Below are 6,832 nucleotides of genomic sequence, written 5' to 3' on the forward strand. Positions count from 1 at the left end.
ATATCGAGATCCAGTGATCGCCAACGACCACATCGAAAACGTACGAAACAATATTATTGCAGAATTTATTTAGGTAACATATATCAACAAAGTGAATTTGTTAATGAACTTTCACAACAAATTAACAAAACTCCAAATTGGAGCACACAAGTCGAGCAGACTCTGAGCTTTAAATTTGGCAGGGCACGAATTCAACACTTGGTAATTATTAACGAATAATTATATATAAGGAAATAATTCCAAACCATTGATAATGTGTATTTGGCATTACTGACACCGAGAAAACATCAAAAAAGTCCAGAAATTGGTTATATCTAATCGTAAATTTAAATTGCATAAGATAGCTGAGACCGTAAAGATATCAAAAGACAGTGTATTTACAATTATACATGATCATTTGACCATGAGAAAGCTCTTTTCAAAGTGGGTGCCGCGTTTACTCACAGTCGATCAAAAACAACAACATGTTGATGATTCAGAGCAGTGTTTGGCCATGTTAACACATAATACATAAATCAGATTTTTTGCGTCGATATGTGACAATGGATAAAACATGGATCCATCGCTTCACTCCGGAATCAAAACGATCATCATCTGAGTGGACTGCAGCCGGTGAACCACGTCCGAAGCGTCCAAAGGCATAACAGTCACAGTCAGCTGGGAAGGTTATGGCTACAGTTTTTTGGGATGCACATGGTATAATCTTCATTGACTATCTCAAAAAGGGAAAAACAATCAATAGTAACTACTACACGGCATTACTGGATCGTTTGGAAGCAGAAATTGTGAAAAAACGACAGCATATGGCGAAGAAAAAATTTTGTTTCACCAAGAAAATACACCATGTCACAACACAAGTCAATAAAAACGATGGCAAAATTGCACGAATTACACTTCGAATTGCTTCCTCATCCATCGTATAGTCCAGATCTGGCCCATAGCGACTACTGACTATTCGCTGATCTCAAAAAAATGCTCGCCGGTAAGAAATTCATCTCAAATGAAGAAGTAATTGCTTAAACTGAAGCCTATTTTGAGGTAAAAAACAAATCCTTCTACAAGCACAGCATCGAAAAGTAAGAGAAGCGTTGGAATGATTATATAGTCCTTGAAGGAGATTATATTGATGAGTAAAATCGATTTTTGGCAGAAAAAATTTGGTTTTCTCAGTTAGTCACACGTCTTTTTAACTGATGTGTTATGTTCAATGCTATGTTTTTTGTTATTGTGAAAGATAAAAGGAGAGAACTTTAACGTTTTTCCTTTTTAATATTCGCTGAACACATTTTGTATGTTTTATTAAAGACACTTGTAAATAAAAAAAATATAATACCTACAAATGGAAGCCTTACTATTAGAAATAGACTTACCAATAATTAAGCATTTTTTTGATAAATACTTCGACAGATAAACTTGTTTATTATTGTAATCAGTAGCGTTAATCGAGTATAAATTACCTGAAAGAGAACAAGACAAATTAATAGTATTTTATTTACACCAATTTTAAATTTCTAAACAAATAATATATTGATTTTTAAATAATATGTACATAAAATATTAATATCAAATTTTTTAATATTTTTTTATTTATTTAATATTTAATATTTATGTTATTTGCTTAATTTTTAATAAAAAAATTATTTTTAATTTATGTATATAATTTTATTAAATTTTTAGTTTTTCTTTTTTTACTTTTTGCAAAACTGTTTTTATTAGGATTAGTTTAAAATCAGTACGGTATTATATTGACACAACTATCATTCTGTGCCATGGCAAAGCATTATCGTGAAAGATTTACGAATTATGGTTTTACTGATCCAACCACTTTCATACTCTATTTAAATATTTGTAACAGCCCATCTCATGGATAAAGATAACAGCATATCTCATGAAAAACGGAGGTGGGCTGTTCTCGTTAAAATCAGAGAAATCTTAAGTACTTCCTGCGGATGTCAATGTCCAACTTATATAGGTTCCTGAACTTAGAGATATTTTTGGCCATTGCAAGGTGGACGAGTTTGCCAACGCAGGCACTCTTTTCCTTGACAGTCTCTTCTCAGATATTGTCATCGCACTTGTAACAGCTAAACTGGCATATAAACAGAAATTACAAGAAAGCATGCTATGATAAAACTCAGTACCCTATAATACCCTTATTTAATATATATACCCTTTAATAACTTTTATCGCGGCTGTGGTTCTGAGGATGAGGAGGAAACTGTACTTCAACTCATTTGTCAGTGCCCATCTTTAGTTAGAAAAAGAGCTATAATATTTAGGATCTCTTGTGAAATTAGAGACTAAACCTAATTCATAGAATTGTTAGGTTGGTTCACCTATACGATCTATTTATTTAATGCTTTTAAGCGCAATTGTCATTAAGAAATGACACTACACATTCTTACATTCCTTCAAATCAACAAATTTCTTATTATCCTTTTTCGCGCTACAATCCTATTTAAAAGGATGTGTAGTACGTGTATGAACAATTTTTTAACTACCAACAAAGATGTTATGCAATTCCACTGCCTTTTTAAAAGTTAAATGGGTTTCGTTTTTAAATTTTTTCCTATTATCCTTTTACAAAAGCTACACTACAACTAATTGCTTCAATTGAAATAGCAATTTTCAAACAATTTGTAATTGTTGTAAATTTTTTTCGATAATCGAAAAAGGATGTCTTCAACAACGTGTTTAAACAATTGTCATAAAACGAATTGATTCTACTTGTCGAATTCGAGCTTTTATAGCAAATTAACAATTTGTGCTACAAATAGCACTAAAATTGAGTATGAAGATTGGATTTTGTTGTGTTATTGTTAAAGGACAGTTTACAAATGTTGATGTTGCCAGCGTTATTGCTTTTAGAAATGTCATTGCAATTGCTGCTACTGCGTATGTTGCTCTTGTTGCTCTGGTTGCCACCATTGTTACATTGACAAACTGCAATTGTCAACAAATTTGAAAATATTTGCGCTTTTCAGCTTTCAGACCAAATTGCTCTGAGTTAGCATTTCAAGCATAAAAAGACAATCCTAATGCGCTGACAACTTGAATGGCAGTCAACTCAATTGTTATCTTTGTTGATATTGTTATGAGTTAAATGTGTAACAACAAAAGAGGAATTAATAGAGAACATTTTCAATAGCTAGTGAGCCCTTTTAATAAAATAAAAATAATAAATATAAAGTGGCTTTTGAAAATGTATCTAAAGAATTCGTTCGTTTTTATTCTATTCCATTCTATTTCATTTATTTTTTTTATCATCTGAATAGAAAAGGACACAATTTATTTAATTTATTATTATTACACAACATTTCATAGGAAATGCATTAACCTACATTAATTTATAATATCATAAACTGAAAAATACTCATATTATATTGAAATATATTCTATATAATTATTTGCAAATATTATTTATGTTTTTCAGTACAAAATTATTCAATAAATTAACGGACCGCTATATTTTAGAAGTGGTAGTTCTGGAATATAAAGTTTATTGCGATCTGTCAATTCACTTTTTGTTTGCAAGCTATTCGATTTGACGCCCCAGTCATTATGTAGTGATTTAATTTTTTTTATTAATAATTTTAAACTTTAATCTAAATTATTAAAGGAGAATTTAAAGGATTGTGAGTAGTAAATGGGTTAGTTCACAAAAAAAAAAATAATCGACATGACAAACGTCGAAGAAAATCTACGCAAAGAACATCTAGAAACTTTTTCAATAGCAGAAACTGTTACTAAAATAAAATACAGAATGTGGTTAAGGATCATATTTAATATTTAGTAAAATTTTAGGAATTCCGTTGGGATTAATCCAAACCTTTTATCTAATGCAACCTTTTAATAATGCAAAAAAAAATTATTCGAGTCATACTCGTCATCAACAATAATTAGACTGTTTTAAAAAAGATAAAAAGTATTCTATTAACCTCAAAGGACGAAAATCATAATATGTTTAGAGATACACAGATTGTACTAAAAATGTAAAATTTTTAAACTATTGTCTGACAAAGATAACATCAATTCTAACTCCGGAAAAATGCACTCGGAGTCTCTAATCGAAAATAAAGGTGTTAAAAATTCACTGCCTAAATGAAATTGATCTAAATATCTAGTCAGTGGGCGCTCCACTATTTATATTTACATTTACTAGACATTTACACTGCGATAAATTATAAAAAAGATCACAAACATAACATTGACAACCACCATCTTTTTATCGATTATAAAGCAGCTTTCGATAACTTTAATAGAGATATGTTGCGATGCAATGCTAGAACTCTGCATCTCTGTGAAGGTAATTATTCTTTGCAGAATTACGTCAGCAGTATCAATAGTTTCATCCAGGTAGGATCGAGTTGATTCGAAACTTTTGATACTGTGCTTTAAGCAAGATGATCCTTTATCATATGATCTCATTAATTTTGTTAAAGAAGCAATCATATGCACGCCAGGAGTTCTTCGTAATAGCACAATATACTACAATTATGTATAGCTCCTTGCTTGCACCAACGACATTGATATAATTGGACTTAACTCTGCAAGAATAAGTTAGCGGTGAATAAAAGCAAAATGATTTTTACGTCGGCCACTGGCAAAAATGCACATCGCTCAGGCGCAGAGCTGGGAGCTGGCCACTGTACTTTTAAAGCTGTCAATTACCATTGCATATTGCAATGTAGACCTCTCTCTCTTTCTTTTAACGGACAAAACTCACACTCGCTTATCCTACTTCAGCTTCTGTATGACGCTTTTACAAGCCCTCAACACTTTTGTGGATTAAACTGGGCCATTACAAAACAAATAATCAAGGAGAGGAAAATTTTTTTGCGGCTGGTGTACTGGGAAGATTTCCCAGGACTTAGACAAAGCAAAGTACTGATCAAACCATAATCCTACAAAAATATTCTTAAATTCTCAAAAGCTAAATTAATGTTGCTAACGGTTTTATTCAGAGTTCTTTCCCAGATTAAGTTCTGGACTTTGTTCACAAACCTTCAAAGAGCTTTGTGTAATAAAAATTGAATTTGGTACAATATCACTCTTCTGGCCGCAGTACCGGCTTGTTGAGCGGATTCACGACAATAGTTGTAATAACAATAATGGCGCAAAATCATGCAATCACAGAATGAAGAAGTAACACTAGAATTGTTCTGTGTAGAATCGTTGGTTCCTTACGAGTTAATGATTAGTATCGCATCCGAAAGTACCATGAGCAGTACGAAATGAATTCGTTAGCTAATTTACATCTAACGGCTTCGTTTGCTTGATCGTGTCGTAAGAATGAATGACCATGTTCCAGTGATAAATCAAGTTGAGAATGCACCAAACGAATGGATGTACGAGACAGGAGAAGATGTACAGACCAAAGTCAGAAAAAAGGTTATTATGATAAAATAAGGCTGTAAAAAGTATTTTATGATTGTTTTGTCACAATGGATAAAATTTGGGTCTACTGCCCTGATTATAAATTAAAACAAAAAACGGAAAACTAATGTGTGCTTAGTTTTTGTTTGGAGTAATTGACCAGAAATCGGTTCAAGTGTTAAATTCGATTTTTTAAAATGCAAACCATATTTAATTGGCGGATTATTATTTCAAATTTGTACACCACTTTAATGTAAAATACTTGAGGAAAGTACAAAAAGAATTATTATAAAGCAGTATAGTATATCAATTCGAGAACTCTATGTAAAACCTAGTAGTGTAAATTACAACCCAGTAAATCTGCATCTTAAAAATGAATTACAATCAATTAACCTAACCTAAAATCATAGTAAATATATGTATTAACATCTAGTTATTTGTTATCTGTTATTACTAAATAAACCAGCAAAAAAATCGAGTACATACAAGATAATACCAATGCTTCCAATACCTCATATGAAACTTTTTTTATGAAAAAACAACTTCGAAGTACCTTAATAAAGATGAAATAACCTATGGTATTCCAAAACAAAAACAAAGAAACAGCAACACAAAACGCTAACAATTAGCACAACACAAAGGATAAATATCAAATAAATTTTTTCTGCGATAAATTCCCAAAGTATACGGCAGCAGCTAATAGTGCAGTCAATAGATACTTTCAATAGTTCAAAATGCAATTCGAACATCAGCTGCAGCAAGTCCATGCCAACAACAATGCGTGACATAAAAAAATTATCGCAGTTGCAAATAGCATGCAACGAAATAAATGTCAAATGCAGATAAAATGCAAAAAGTGCATTTGAAGTCGTGAATTCAGCAGATAAACGCCGAAAAGATTCTATGCAGTCGATTTTTATTTGTCGCGTGTTTATTAAAAATTCAATAGTTTTAAATAACAAATATTTATCTACGTCGATGTAAATCATCATTTAACATTTCCTAGAACAGTACTGATGGGTTTGGATTTTTTGGACGAATGGTTTTTATCGCAAGGTAAGCAAAAATAAATTTCATAAAACTATTTTCGCAATTTTAAGCATATAATTTTTTTTTTTTTTTATTTGTAGTGGAAAAAGTTTTCAATTAGTAAAAATTTTTTAAAAGTAATTTAAAGTTTTAAATATTTGTTGTTATTTTTTTTAAATGGTGAAATGTTGCTCTACCATTCTGAAGCAGTTTACGCATTTTTGAATATTTATGCTCCTTAAGCATCTTTAAATAAAAATTGAATTTATGATTGCACTTGCGTAATTTTAATTAAATTTATCATGTGCAAGGGTGTCGTGATCGAAGGAAACCCTTTTACTCAAAAACGCTTTATATATGCATTTAATCAACTTGTATAAAAAAATAATTATTTTGTTATAAAAAATGTTCACACAAAAATTTTCAA

Source organism: Teleopsis dalmanni, chromosome 2 (genome assembly GCF_002237135.1).
Source record: "Teleopsis dalmanni isolate 2A chromosome 2, ASM223713v2, whole genome shotgun sequence".
Taxonomy (NCBI): domain Eukaryota; kingdom Metazoa; phylum Arthropoda; class Insecta; order Diptera; family Diopsidae; genus Teleopsis; species Teleopsis dalmanni.